General features: G+C 44.9%; 1 protein-coding gene across 17 annotated transcripts in view; it reads left to right on the top strand.

Moving 5' to 3' along the window:
* The window catches only part of Arhgef33 (Rho guanine nucleotide exchange factor 33), a 166238-nt gene that overhangs the window by 8286 nt on the left and 142132 nt on the right, over positions 1-15820 (top strand). For 13 of the 17 annotated variants that reach the window (XR_010052185.1, XR_010052186.1, XM_039113072.2 and 10 more), the window contains one exon: positions 5437-5508. The exons of the other annotated variants lie outside the window; for them this stretch is intronic. The gene's annotated coding sequence lies outside the window, so the exon portion shown is untranslated. The remainder of the gene's footprint in view (positions 1-5436; positions 5509-15820) is intronic. 17 annotated transcript variants of the gene reach the window in all.

The raw sequence follows: 15820 nt of genomic DNA, 5'->3' as shown, positions 1-15820 counted from the left end.
ATATTTAGTTGAAGCTGGGTTAAATTTAAGAACAGTTTTAAAGGGATGATGAGAGAATTCTTTTATTTACGGGGCAGCATTAGACCAGCACACGCACGCCTCTTTGGGATTAAGAATAATCAAAGCATGAAAAAGATGAGGGTGGTGGCTGGAGCAAGGGTAGAGTGCTCAGTGTTCTGTGTACAGTGACAGTTGTACAGACAGAGCCTGTATACAGAGGGGTTCATTACACAGAGGTATTATCTGTGAAACATTTGCAAACAGTGCATGGGGCCCTGGGGTGTGATGAAGAGAACAAAACAGATTTCAGTGTTCTTTTTTGGAAGTGATTCTGTAACAATTAGTACTACAGTTACATGCGTGTAAGGTGCTGAGCCAGCACGGTCCGGATGAATAGACTCATCTTTGTCTTCTTATCTTCTTCAAGTAACTCCTTTTAATACGAAAGTATGTCATGAGAATACGAATGTTTCACTGAAGGTTACTTGGGAAGGATTCCACAGAAATGATCAGAAGTGTGTGTGAAAGGGTTTTGGCACTCTTCTCCCAAACAGTTCCCACTAACTCTAATCAGTCGTCGTGTTTTTGTTGGTAACCATGACTGCGGAGACCGTGCTAAACCTGTGCTACAGCTCGGGCTTTGAAAGAAACATCACACTTCGTATTTTTTCAGCGCTGGGGATTATACTTGTGGCGTTATATATGCTGGGTCTACAATAGTGTTTACCACTGAACTCTATCCCCAGCTGCTGTCATTAACTTAAAAATGATTTATTTTTCTTTTATGATCATTGGTGTTTTGCCTGCATGTATGTCTACGTAAGGGTGACGGATCCTGGAGTTAACAGACAGCTGTGAGCTGCCCTGTGGGTGCTGGGAATTGAACCTGGGTCCTCAGGAAGAGCAGCCAGTGCTCTTAAATCTCTGATCCCTTAACTCTCCAGCCCTGTTATAACTTTTAATATAAATAGAAATGAAATTGTTTTCAAGCTAAGCATTAACAGACAAGTCCCAAGCAAGGACTTCACGTGTGTTTGCTTGATTTCTCTGGGTGAAGTGAAAGGACTCCTGGATCCTCCGTTGTCCAGAGTCTGTACACCTCCAGGAGCCCCCAGTGAGCCCCAGGCAATGTCAGGGAGTGTCCTTGTTTACCTCCCTCTGCTGCTTCCTTCTTTCCTTTAAGAACAGTAATTCTAACTTTTTGAGGGAGCAAAACTGGGTTTCAAGGATCTTTGGAAAGTAATCTATCTTTTTAAAAAAAAGTAAAATGAAACATTTTTGCATTCAATTTCAGATTTATAGATAGTTTGAAACCAAGTTCAAAGAACTCCCACCCCACCCCACCCCGCCCCGGCAGATGAAGAACACTGGATATTTTGTTTGTTTTTTTGAGACAAGGTCTCATGTATTCCAGGCTGACCTCAAGCTGTATAGATAGCCAGAACCTTAAACTTCTGGTCCTTCTGCCTCCACCTTCCTCCCCAAGTGTTCGGATTACAGCTGCAGGGCACCGTGGCTCTTTTAAAAGAACAGTTGGTTTTGAATTTAGGGCAGGAGTATAATTAATCTGTTTAACATTGTTCTTAGTTTCTGGAGTTCTATAAAATGTAAGAATCATTAAGAGAATGATCCTATTTTCAGGGGTAGGGTCACATTACCGATTCTGTCCTCTTTTAGACCCCTCCCGTCAGCCACCCAATTGCTTAAGACAGGAGTCCAGTTTATCAGCACAGTCTCTCACTGCTGAGTCTCTCACTGCTACCGTCAGGCCCCTGGGACTTGATTAATCACTCGTGCCTCTGGAGAAAGCTCCAGGAACCACTGAAGAGAAAGAAAATCATTTTGTTTCTAAGGTTCAGTGCCCCAAATAAAATGAGCTAAACAGAACGCACACTGCTCAGGATTATACAGGACTTTCTTCTGCTCCGTAGCCCAGAGAGTTGGGTCTCGCTGGCTCCTGCCTAGTTGGTAAAGACGAGATAGTCCTAGAATAGTCAGACACGTAAAACTCGGCTGCTGTTCAGATGCTCGAGTGTGTCCACCTGAAGACATCTTTAGGCCTTTTCTTGAGATGAGGGACTACCTGTCTTGGATCTGTCTTTGGGTCCTACTTAACTCGAAGCTATTTAAGGGTTCACGCCAAGCCCTTTCTACATTGCCTCAGGCTGTGCTGGCATGGTTTCCAAGAGCAACAAAGAAACAAATATTACAAATTTTCATGCTCTCTAAAGAGTCTCCTCTGCTCCAATTTCTTATGGAGTGTGGGATGATTAAGGATGGGCCATAAAGATGTATATAGAGATAACTTGTGAGTTGTGGAAGGACCTAAACCAGCTTGGTGATGCATCCTTGTAATCAGAGCGCTGAGGGAGCTAAGGCAGGATTAGCATATGTTTAAGGCCAGCCTGAGCTACATGGTGACTTCTGTTCAGGCTAGCCTGGAATACATAATAAAACAGTTTTTTTCGGGGCGAGGGGAGGAGAGAAAGAGAGAAGGAGGAAGAGGGAGAGGGAGAGAGAGAGAGAACTGTGCAGTGTGAAATACCCTGCCACTACTTAGCTGATGACCATATTTCTTTGGAACACACCACCCCCACCCCCACCCCTTTTCCAGTGCTGGAGAATAAACCCAGGGCACTGCACGTACTGAGTAAACACTATCACTGAGCTATGCCCCCAGCCCCAACTGTATTTCTTTCTTGTACTGGGGGAGTAAGGAAGGCTCTTTCAGGTAACCCGCCCTGGACTTGAACTCCCTATACAGCCCAGTCTGGTCTCTAACTTTATAGATCGTGTTTCAGTTTCCCGAGTGTCAGGATTGTAAGCGTGCATCACCACACCCAGCAATGCTTGTCTCTATGAAGGTTGTGTGTGGCCACCTTTCCCTCTCATAGCATAGCCAAGGCAGTCCCAAATGACATTTGGCAAAAATAAAGTTAAGGTTCTATTAATATTTCACACACAACAAGTTCATTATTACAGAATGTTCAACAAGTTTAGCTTCTCAGTTCCAGTCGGTATAATTTTCTTAAATCTGTTACGGTTCTATTTTCTACTTCTGTATCTGTGATACAGTCCGACTCATTTTCTTAAGTAAAGCAAGACATGCAGCTCATGTAGGAACCATTGACAGTCACTGCCATCTGTGTCCTCCTTTCCTATCAGTAGCTTTTAAAATTCAGGCCATGGTTTTCTTCTCTGAGTTATTAAAGGAGCCACCTTCCTAGCCTCTCTGCAGCTGGCTTCTCTGCATAGTCCTTAAGGCATCACCCACCCAAAGCCTGCCTGTTGCTTCTGTGCTTAAAAACCTCAGCAACTACTCTCTTCACTGTGTGCCAACCATCAGTCCCCAGTCTGTCGGTCCAGACTAACCCTCTACTCTACTTATTGGCTCCCTAGGATCCCCACCCACCTCCACCTGTGCTCTGCACGGCTTCTCTTGTGATCCGGTGTCTTACCATTTCCTGCAAAGCTCAGCTCAAAGCCTGTGTCCTTGAAACGGCTCACTCTTGGTCCTCTAAACTTACTCCACTTTTTACACTGCACTGTGGGTCGGAGTTACTTGTGTGACTCATTTTTTTGCCATTAGACTGCAGGCTCCTTGCATCAGGAGCGTCATTTTAAGAAGCGTCCCTCACCACAAAGCACACGACTTTTTACACTACATGGGCTAAATAAATACTGTTTCCCTATAATCCACAAAGAATCAGACATCTTAATTTTGGCCAAGCTTTCTTTCTTCCTCAGAGTGGCTAAAGTTCCTCGATGAAGAGCTCAAATGGTAAACTATGAGCAACAGACAGGGAAAGGATAAAATGGAGGGCTGGAGGGGGCTGGAGGGGGCTGGAGGGGGTTAGAGGGAGGGGGAGGGGGGGAGTGGGAGGGGGCTGCAGGAGACTGGAGAGAACTGGAGGGAGGGGGAGGGGACTGCAGGGATGGGGTGGGGGCTGCAGGGGCCTGCTGGAGGCTGGAGGGAGCTGGAGGGACACCAGAGAGAGCACTGAAGAGTGGGTCATTTGCCATCAATAAGTAGAAAGCACAGTCTCCGAGGGAATGTTCCAGAATTAAAGACAATTCTTGTTTCTAGATAATTTCCTAGAGGGCTAGCATACCAGTAAGGATTGGGATCATCTGTCTGTGATGGGAAAAGTCGTGATAATAGAACTTTAAGCAAGACACGTTTTTCTCATGTTCCTAAAAACACAAGCAAGCAAAAATGGAGAGTGGCGCAGTCCAGAGCTGTTGGATTAGTTACGCTGACAAGAGACTCAGGTTCCTTCGTGCTGCTTGTTCTTGGCACAGCGCCTTTTAGTCAAAAAAGATTATCAGGGCTGCACTCAGCCCATTGGTATTCAACCAGCAGGAAGCAGAGATAGGAAGATGAGGGGGTACTTTCTCTTTTAGCAGGAAGCCACTCTATTTCTTCTATCCCCATGCATAAAAACCTTGACACAAGGCTACAGCTGACCATGAGGAAGAGAGGGGAATATGATCTCTAATGGAGTTATTAATGGAACAAGGGGTTGGGGGAAGACCACTAAGTTCTGGGTGCCAACTAGCTGTGTGATTGGCTGCCTTTATGCCGTGCTCATGCCTCTAGGATAAAGTACAGCATTATGTATGAAGAAAAAGTATTGTAAGGTTAAAGGAAAAAATTAGAAAGAGCAAGATGAGCTGGCAGTAAACACAGATTCACTGAGATTGAAGAATGGGACTTGACAACACAAGAAGGTGACTTAGTGAGTCATGGTGTCCCTGTCCCCATTCTTCTCCCTCCTTCCAGCCTATGTGCCCCGAAGCCTCATGCCAGGTGAGTGCTATCCTGCTGACTACTTTCATGTAGGTGGACTGAGCAGCTAGGTTATCCCAGAGCCTCAAAGGACAAAAGCTTTAACCTCAGCTGACTTGAATCTGTACCCTGCTAGCAAAAACACACAAACCACAGGGTGTTTTCCAAGTGAATTCCTACTTAATTTTTTATGGCAGATCACCTCAGCCCTCTGTGGAAAATCTCTTTACAAACCCATTTCACTTGTCACTTGAAGTAGCTTTTTGGGACATTAGTATGAGATACTTTCTTGGGTGTGGGATTCTGAGGATGGAACCCTGGATTTGTGGCTTTTAATATTTTAAAGTCAGGTCAACTGCTCTGAACTCTTGATGGAGCAAACCCACCCCCACCCCTGCTCCAAGTCATCCTGTTCTAAGTGTAGCTATAGTCCTAAGTGCATGGGAATTTATCAGTCACTCCAAAGGGATAAACTCTGAAGGGAAGGGACAAAAGAACTTGTTTTTTTCTCAGCATGGTTTGGAACAATTAGAGAATTTTAACAGGGAAATAAAAATATAATCCGATTGCATTAGACAATTCTATGGTAATTAGTGGTATAGAGTGTAAGGTAGTTATCACTGCCAACAGCGTTTTGTCTTTTATAGACCCTCTAGAGTAATCAGGAAGAAGACTTCCAAAACCTGATGTGATGTCTCCTGCTGGAGACGGGGCACGAGGTGAGTGAAAACCGCACAGATCTTGCTTGTAGTGGGAGCACGAACAGATGAACAGTGTAGTGACGAGCAGAGAACCTTCTGGAAATAGAAGCATGCTACAGAAAATGGAGTGGGAGAGTTTTGTAAGCCTCTGTTTGAAAACTGTCAACTAAGCAAACAAGACTTTCCATAAGTGGGGAAGCCAGAAATAATAGCCAACCTGTAAAGCAGCCATATTACATCAGATCTTACCATATATATGAATGCTTACCAATACTATTGACAAGGAATGAACTGTTTGAATTAACAAACTGTTGCACTCTATTTGGGATAATTGGGGATTACAAAAGTCCTCTGGAAACATGACACTGAGCTCATCTGCTGAGTCTCTGTTTGTTCTGGCTTTGCCACATCATAACCATATGGACTAGACTAGACAGCTTATACAGTGCCCATGTATACAGTTGGGGAAACCGGCTTGCCAAGGTCAGTGAATTTGTATTTTGAATTTCCATTTTGTGTATGGACTGTGGGATGCATGTGTGTGAGCACACACATGTGCAGGTGAATTTGCCCGTGCGTATGTCTAGGCAGAAGCCAACCTGGGGCCTCTTCCCATTCACTCTCCACCTTAGATTCTGAGTCAGGGACTCTCACTGAACCTCACAGCTCACAGCTTCAGTTAGACTGGCCGGCCAGCAGGCTCCCAAGATCTGCCTGTCTCCAGCCCTAGCACGGAGTGACAGGTGGCTTTGGGGTGGTGCTGGGTATCTGAACCCAGATCCTCATGCTTGCTTACCAAGTTCTGACCTAGGTGCCTAGTCCAAAGGTTACCTACCTCCCCAGAGTCATTAAACTAAATTAATCAAGGAGCCAAGATTTGAAGTATGTCTGCAATACTTAGAAAAAGTCTTGCCAGTGTAAACCTAGCAGCACTGAGAAGACTGAGGCAGGAGATTGCTGGGAGTTCAAGACCAGCCTGGACTACATAGTGAATTCTAGATCAGCCTGAGCTATGTAGAATGAGAACCTGCATTTAAAAAGTAAATGAACTTGGGGCTGGAGAGATGGATGGTTCAGCAGTTAAGAGCACTGGCTGCTTTTCCAGAGGACCCAGCTATGATTCCCAGAAGCCACACAACAGCTCCCAACCATCTGTAACTCTAGTTCCAGGAGATCTAACACCTTTTCTTGGACTTTGTGGGCACTGCAGACAAATGGTGGACAACATATGTACAGACAAAACAGGCACACATGTGAACTAATAAAGTAATTTAGGATAAATAGTTGTAAAGTCACAGTTTAAAAGCTCATTTGAAAAACTCAAAGCTATGAAGTGCTCATCGTCATCTCAGACCTGTGTCAGCGAGGCCGCTCGTCGGTGGGCAGCCCTTGCTACCAAGTCTGATGTCTTGAGTTCAGTCTCCATGACCCATGTGCTAGAGGGAGAGAACCACACCAACTCTCATAAGTTGTCCTCTGACCTGCAGTGTATGCAGTGGTGTGTGTGCCAGCCCATAAATCAACAAATGCAGAAACAAAAACACCCCGAGAAGCAAATAAAGCTTGAGAGCCCATTCCACCTCTCCTTCATCCCTCAAGACTTAGTATTTGCCATAGATGCTTGCCTGTCCTTGCTTGTATCCAGTGCAGTGGGACCACATGCTTGCAGTCACAGCAGTGCAGTGGGAGCACATGCTTGCAATTGCAGCAGTGCAGTGGGAGCACATGCTTGCAGTCACAGCAGTGCAGTGGAGCACATGCTTGCAATTGCAGCACTTGTAAAGCTAGGGCAGAGGGGACGCCATGACACTGAGGAAAAGAAAACCATGAGTAGAGGAAGTAGATTTGTGATGTATTTTTACTAGTATTAATAATAAACCTTTAAACCTTTCTCACTCAGCAGCATGGGTCATCTTCAGATAGAAACTCTAGAGAATGGAGCTCACACAGGGACTTGTGTAATCTAGTGCAGTGGCACCTCGTTTATTTTTGAGGAAGTAATTTTGAACTCCTTTAGTAGACTGGTGTGAGCTCTAAATCCTTTCCCCAGAAGAAATGAATTTACTTAAAAATTTGCCTATAACTCAGAAGACACCCCGATTTATTTGAAGTCCTCATTTCCTAGATGTGAAACATTTAAATTAATTATTTGATATAAGTATCATCATGGGAAAGTGAACAGATGTTATGGCAACCTAGAAAAAGTATGGTGGTGCCTGCCTGTAATCGTAGCATCTGGGAAGGGGAGGTAGAAGCCCAGGAGTTAAAGGCTAGCCTGAGCTTCATGAGACCTATCATAACAAAAACAAACAAACAAACAAACAAACAAACAAAAAACCCAAAAAACAAACAAACAAAAAAACCCCAACAACAAAATACAACAACAACAAAAAAACCCCAACAAAACAAAAACAAAAAGATCAGCAGCAGAAGTAGAACCCAGCTCTAATGGGGCAGGTAGTGAAAACCAGGAGAGAAGGGGTCTAGACGTTCCAGAGCTAGCCCAGTTCTGGGTAGAACCCGGTGATGTGGGGGCTGGGGTGGCATCAGCAGAACCAGAGACCAGAGAGCACGTGGAGCCATGGCACCTTTGGTTTTTAGGAATTACGTTTTCGGTGTGTGCACCAAGGTGTGTATGTGAGGTCAGATGGCGACTTGGTGGGAGTCAGTCTCCTTCCTCCGTGTGAGCCCCTCACCAGACTTGGCCTCACTGGCCCTGGCTTTGGGTTTTTGAGACAGGGACTTAGATGTCCCAAACCAGCCTCAAATTTGTGTAGCCAGAGATGACCTTGATCGCCAGATCCTCCCTACCCTACTTCTTCAAAGGCTTGGGGGTATAGACAGGAATCACCATGACTGGCTCGGGGTGTCTTTGTCACGGGACCCCAAGGTTGAGGCTGTATCTCGATGGTAGAGGGCTTATCCAGCATGTACACGGCCCTGGGTCCAATCCCCAGAACCACGAGATGAAAATAATACAAACTGGGAAGATAAATTCCCTCAGCTCAGGCTGGGCTGGCTGGCTAAGTAATCCACTGCGTAAAAGAAACATTGTGCAAACCAAGTGGGCGCAACTGTAAGGCTGCTGCTTTGCAAAAGGAGCCTCCGTGAAGGTAGATGGCTCACTGCTGAGTCTGCTCCTCTCCCTCCTGCGCCCTGCAGCTCCAGATGAGTCCTTTGCAGCCAGCAAGAAAGGGTGCAGTGGCTCAGGTCCTCCTCAGGTCAGCATGAACCGGGGTCCTTGTGTAATTCTTACTTAATCTCCTTTGTAAAGCAAGGTCTACATATAATGGCCTGCCTGGTTCATTTGTCTGTACTTAATTAACCTACTATACCCAGCTAAACCTCTAATATCGGTCTTGCCCTCTACTTCTTGCTGGTGGCTTCATACAGTCCCAAGGACACTTCGCTAGATACATAGTAAATTATTATTAATTTAAGTTTCTCTTAGGGGCCATAAGGCTTCAAAGAGTAACTGTATACAGTGTTCATATTAATAGGTATATATGCCATACATCTTTTCTTCCCTTTTTTTGTTGTGTTTTTGGTTGTTTAAGACATAGTTTCATGTTGCCTAGGCTGACCTTGCACTCCTGACCCTCCTGCCTCAGCCTCCTGAGTACTGGGATTACAGATGGTAATCCCACTTGGTGTTTATATTTTTAAATACACAGGAGCATTTGGTCTTTAGCAAATAGTAGTCCTGCTTAAGACTTCCAGTCTATATATTTGAAAAGTAATTTTTTTCAAAGTACTTTCTGTTATGTCAAGGTTTCCCATCTCTAGCATTTGTTTTTTTTAAAGATTTATTTATTATATTTATATGAGTACACTGTATCCGTCTTCAGACACACTAGAAGAGGGCTTCGGATCCCATCATAGATGGTTGTGAGTCATCATGGTTGCTGGGAATTGAACCGCTGAGCCATCTCTCCAGCCCCACAAGATTTTTTTAAAAACAAAATTTACAATTTAAATGAAGTCATTGGGGCTGGGGATTTAGCTCAGCGGTAGAGCGCTTGCCTAGCAAGCACAAGGCCCTGGGTTCGGTCCCCAGCTCTGGAAAAAAGAAAAAAAATGAGGTCATTGATTCTACATCCCATCCCCCATTTTCTCTTTCCAACCCATTAATTATGAAATAGAAAAGATCAGGTCTCCTTGCTATTAATATGAGCAAATAAAATTCTGTGTGGGTTTATTCAGGGAGAAATTATTAGACATAAAGGCGAACATCCATTGAGAGATGCTCCCCGTGACAGGAATATGAATGAATGCACAAATACATTTATCTTCAAAACACAAGCGGATTTCAAAATGTCTGAACATTTCAGGTTAGAGAGATGGCCGTGGGTGCGGGTAGAGCACTTGCTGTCCAAGCATGGGCACATGGGTTTGGATCCACAGAAGCCATGGAAGAACCCAGGACAGTGGTGGCCATGTCTAATCACAGTGCTGGAGAGTGGGGACGGGGACCCTGGGGTTCACTGCCAGACACTGCAGGATCAGGGAGAGTCACGGTCCTTCCATCTATGCTCACACAGACGACAAAGACCAAAGCACCTATAGTATATGGTAACTGAGATTTCTTCAAATTGCAGGAGATGCTTTATCCTCCAAATCTAGCACACAGGATAAGAAGACGGTGAGCTCTGTGAAATGAGCAAGATTCAGGAAAGCATCACTGTATGGTCCCTTATGATTGGGATCTAAAAGGTCAAACTCATGGAGGGTGATGGTGGTTGCTAAGCCTAGGCATGGGCGGTTAGGAGGTGCAGTTCGGAGGGGTGGGGGGACATTGGTCAAACTGTGCATGTTTCTGACAGGAGGGCCAGTTGGTGTGTTTTATTTTGATATTTTTTGAAAGATTCATTGAACAGCAAAGTGACCACAGTAAGTAACATACTGTGTATCTCAAAATTGTTAAGGATTAATCTCAACTGTTCCTTCCATGAACAATGATAAATATATGAGATGGTGAATACGTTAATTAGCTTGATTTAACCAATCCATATTATACCCAAGCATGGTAATGTTACCTACCCTGTACCTAAAAGCATATGCCAATATAATACAATTGTAATTGACCAACTAAAAACTTTAAAAGTAAGAGAGTAAATATAATAAAAATCTATTATAGACATGTATGGAATTGTCAAAGATTAAAAGTGTTTTAAAAGGAAATGCAAAGGAAACATTAAAAACTTACGCTCTGTGGTAGCAGGTACCTATAGTTAAGAGGCTCAGGAAGAAGCATTGTGAGTTCATGGCCACTGATGCTCACAGCCAGACCCAGTTCAAAAAAAAAGCCCAAGGAACCAAGAACCTGAGAGGAACAGTAGGTGTGGGTAAAGACTGGTCCTGCCAGCAAGATTTACAGTACTGTGATGATTCCTGGTTAGAGATCTTAACACCGTGCTGTGAGAGCACAAGGGAGAACGGCTTGGGAAATTGTGCCTTGGAGTTCAGGCAGGCTTCCTGGAGAAGAGTGGACGAACTGAGCCTGCAAGGATAAGGAACGGCTCTCTGAGAAAATGTATCTGGGCCACGGAGCCGACTCAGAGGCAAGAGCACTTGCTGTCCTTGCAGAAGACCCAGGTTTGGTTCCCAGCACCCATGAGATGGCTCGCAAACCCTCTGTAATTCCAGTTCCAGGCAATCTGATAAACTCCTGTGCACAGAGTGTACACATGAGTATAGGGAAACACTCATACACATAAAATAAGAATACATTAAAAACACACAGGTCAGGGAGAAGATGGGAGGAACAAGGGGCCGAGACATGCGTGTGTTTAATGAGATGTGTGAGCCCTGGCTATTTCTGCATCTGTACCACATACACCAACTACTCTGATGCTTAGCTTGAGATTCTATGAACTGGAGAAGGGAAGCCGCTCAGCCAGTCCCCATTACGAACTACCAGAAGCAGCATAATTGAACCAACCACTGCATGCCTGGCAGCAGTGACTCATGGGGCCTACTCAGCAGCCGTCCTGAGGCTCTAACTACAAGAGTGGCCTCAGAGGGCTTAGTGCCTTAGTGATTTGGGGAGCTGGAGAGCTGGGGGCATCAGGCTCCGGAGACAGAGCTGGGTCATACTACCCAAGGTTGCGAAAGCACTCTTCCAATGGCAGTGTTCAGTTTCCAGCCGAGGAGCAACTGTGGTCCAGCACTGGCTATACCACACCACATGACCAAAGTCCTTGAGGAAACCAGACTCAGCCTTAGAAGCCTTTTGGTGTCTACCTGTTTCTTGCCTGTATCTAACATACCCCCAAGTCATACTAAATTCCTCTTTGAATCCTTGATTCCTCCTACTCCGTCCCCAGCCTCCTTCAAGGGCTGATCAGTAGTACTTTTGATTGACACCCACGGCAGCCATAGTCTTGTATAGGCCAGTGGTCGCCAAGTGCCTGGAGGTTGGGATGTTGGAATGTTGGTGGCTTCCTCTCCAGTGTCAACTGTACTGACACTGAACCACCCCGTTCTTGCTCTTACACTGGTGACCAGTGCCTGGGAGGCTCATTCTTAAGCTTGGTGCTTTGGACACAGAAGGTTGTGTGGCCTTTACTCTGTAAGGCATAGCATCCAGCTCCTCAGGGGAATCCAACCTTCAGTGTCTCCCCTATCTCTGTTGACCTCAGGCAGGGCTGAGCTTCCAGCTTCGCTCTAGGCAAAACTGTGATCACCACTGCAGGAGACTTACACCAGTCCTGAGCCGTTCAGGCTCTTAGAGAGGTTAAACAATTTCCCAAGGTCAGCCAGCTATACAGATTATGGGTCCTTGATTTTACATTTCACCTGAGCCAAACACAGAGAAGGGATGGAGGCCTGGGATTTTAATCCAGATCTTCAGTACTGGAAACCTCAGATTCCTCCTCCTCTTGAGTGAGATCTTGTAATGGGTGTATCTGGGAAAAAATTGGCACTCTGTAGCAATCTCTTTTTTCTTTTCTTTTCAAAGTAGGACCTTAGGATTCGGTGAAGTCATTGGAAACGTTTTTTAAAAGTCGAGTTGATCTTTATGAGAGGAGTTCATTCATTCATTACCTATTTCTTCACAATATGTACTAGACCCTGATTGAAATCTTGTGGAATGCAGAGTAAACAAAATGCTGGATCCCTCCTGCGGTGGAGCTGAGGGCCAAGGTGGTCATCAAGAAACTGGTACCCACACACTTGATACTCAGTGCCACAGGAGGTACTTACACACTTGATACTCAGTGCCACAGGAGGTACTTACACACTTGATACTCAGTGCCATAGGAGGTACTTACACACTTGATACTCAGTGCCACAGGGGGTACTTACACACTTGATACTCAGTGCCACAGGGGGTACTTACACACTTGATACTCAGTGCCACAGGAGATCGGATGAAGAAACAAACAGGAGCTATTTCAGTTAAAGTGAGTTTTATTTATTTATTTTTTGGTTCTTTTTTTCGGAGCTGGGGACCGAACCCAGGGCCTTGCGCTTCCTAGGTAAGCGCTCTACCACTGAGCTAAATCCCCAGCCCCTAAAGTGAGTTTTAAACAGAAACTATCGGTCTTTAAAAATCTTTAGCATGTAGTAGTTTCTAAAGTTGTCAAGACAGAGGAAATGGGCTTTAACGGGGGTAAGAAGGGCTTGCACTCATCTTTCCTCATCCTTTATGCTCCCGAATTATCAAAGAGCAAGTTCCTTTGTCTCTACAAATCCAAATGCTCTCAATGCTGCCATGATTTCCCAAATGTTTTGCACTGACATGTTCATATAAGTCTTATGAATAGGAGCTACCACACACTCAATAGGTTTCAAAGAGGCAGACGTGGCACCCATGCCTGCAATCCCAGCATGGGTGATGTGGGATCATCCTGGGCTACCCAGTGAGTTCAAAGCCAGTCTGATCTACAGGAGACCATGTCTAAAAAAAATACCATTTAAAACTTTAATAACTAAATTCAAAAGATTTTAGCAAGTAGGACTCTTTTTCATGTGAACGCCGCATCCAAGTTTACACATAGTTCCTTCTCCAGATAGCAGGCCAGGCAAGGTCATAAGCCAAGCCACGTAAAGCAAGGGGAGGATAAGAGCTGGCTTTCAAATGGCTGGAGGGATTGGTCTTCTGAGCTTAGTTTACCAGGCAACTTTGGTTTATTCACTACTTACAGTTTGCTTTGAAGACCAGGAGCAGGCCAGACGCACCGATCCCCAAGCAGATGAACAGTAGATACTAGGGGGTCAAGAGAGTTATCCAGACAGAAGTGAACCAGCCCAGGGAGTGCGCTCCAAAGAGAATGAAGAAAAAGACGGACTTTTGAATTAAACAGCTGAGATGCTACATGGCACCCCATTTTATGATTGAAAATAACTCTGAAAATAATCTTTGAGGCCCAGACAGAATTATTTTAAAAACTCTTTGTCCTACTGTGATAGTGTTGCCAATTCTTTTTCCTTAGCTTCTACACCCAAGATTGTTGATTACCAGATTTTCAGATAATGGGTCATTGAAATAATTGTTAGCAATTAATAAACTTGGAGAGATGAGTGATAAATATTGTTGGCTGCTTGGGCAGGTTCATTGTCAATGCACTTTTATTGAGCTTCTAAGCCTGTAAGGACACAGAATGGGAGTCGTGGGAAGTAGAAGGGAAAACAGACTCTTCATTCAAGAACTTTATGATAGCTTAGCAAATGAGGTCGTTACATGGGACAATGGCAGAAAGTCATGGTTTTGATCACAGTCGAGTTTATGCTGCTTCTAAAACGGAAGGATTTAGAGTTCGGCTTTGGAAGTGAGTTCTCCGAAATGAGAGCTGGAGAAAGTTGAGAGTCTAGGTAATAGGGGAAAGGAGAGAGAAAAGTCAGAATGCAGGTGGCAGACAGACTGAGGCCAAGGTGTATGGCTAGTGAAAATCCTATCAATACTCTGAACCTGGGCTCAGTGCCAGTGTTGCTGTCAGAGCTGGAAAATCCAGAGATGATCAATCTAATGCCCAGACAGAGAATATGAGGGGACCACAGATACCAGAAGAGGAGGAGGAAGAAGAGGACAATGACAACAACAAAACCAACCAACCAACCAACCAAACAAACAAACAACCCAGTTTCTCCTACTTTTACCTTAATGCTAAAATCAAACCAAACCAAAACAACTAAAACCAAACCAACACAAGAAGAGCTAAGAAAGAGGAGCTATGAGCTGCTTAGGATGACCAGCTTGGAGTACAGTGTCAGAGGGAGAGAGAGAGAGAGAGAGAGAGAGAGAGAGAGAGAGAGAGAGAGAGAGAGAGAGAGAGAGAGAGACTAATGATGGGAGACACGGGCTGAGGAGAGTCTTTGTATCATAGATCCCCATGCCACCGAGTAATGCTTGGAGATGCTGGGCTACATAGTCCTCAGCTGTTTAGAGTCACAGGGCCTTCAAGTATCTCCTCACACTACAGATATGGCCAATGGAAGACCAGAGAAGGCTCCAGGCTTTTCACTGTGCCTCAGGGTGTGAGAAGTCAAAGTCGTACTTAAGCCCTTCCCATTCCCTGACAGGGGAGTAGGGCATTAATACAGCCTTTTGTTATTCTGTCTTAAGACAAGGACTCCCTGCATAGCCCTGACCCATCAGGAATGCACCGTGTAGTCCAAGCTATCCTCAAGCTTGCAACAATCTCAGCCACTTAGGTGTCGGGGTGACAGGTATGATGCCCACTTCTGCCCCTTTTGGGGAACATTTTTTGCCTGGTTTTATGGAGGGAGCCTGATAAAAATGTTAAGAGGTCACATTACCCCAAAGCAAAATGGAAGGCTTCTTAAAAACAAAAACATACACAGCAAGAAAGGCAGGAAGTGACGTGGGCAGCCCTGCTTTCAGACAAAGGATCCCCTCCAGTGATGTTAGAGCAGGATAAATTGGAATGATCTATGGAGGGAGTGATTTTCCTGAGGCGTGTTCAGCAGCCCGAAGGACACATTCCAAGTGAGGGCTTTTCAATACTCTTTGAAAAGTTATGTAGAATAGGATTTCTTTCCAACTATCCCAGAGTCAAGAAATACGTCATTGGCTATGGAGGGAGAGAATGGGGCACTTTATTTTTAGAGTCTGTATTGCTATGTCCCCAGGCTGGCCTTGAATCCTTGGACTTAGATGACCCAACAGGTGTGTGCCATTGTGCTCAGCTGTCCTGTTGTTTATTTGTGTTCTAACTGGTTCCAAATAGGGAAATTAAAACAAGAGGCTGAGGAATTTGAGCATATCTAGCTGCCACATATCCCAGCATTATTTGAGAAAAGGTCTCACCGAATAACCTAGGGTGGCCTGGAACTTTCCACCACGCCTCAGCCTCCCAAGTGCAGT

Source organism: Rattus norvegicus, chromosome 6 (assembly GCF_036323735.1).
Source record: "Rattus norvegicus strain BN/NHsdMcwi chromosome 6, GRCr8, whole genome shotgun sequence".
Taxonomy (NCBI): domain Eukaryota; kingdom Metazoa; phylum Chordata; class Mammalia; order Rodentia; family Muridae; genus Rattus; species Rattus norvegicus.
Note: the sequence above shows the minus strand (reverse complement) of the source record. Positions and strands in the feature narration are given on the sequence as shown.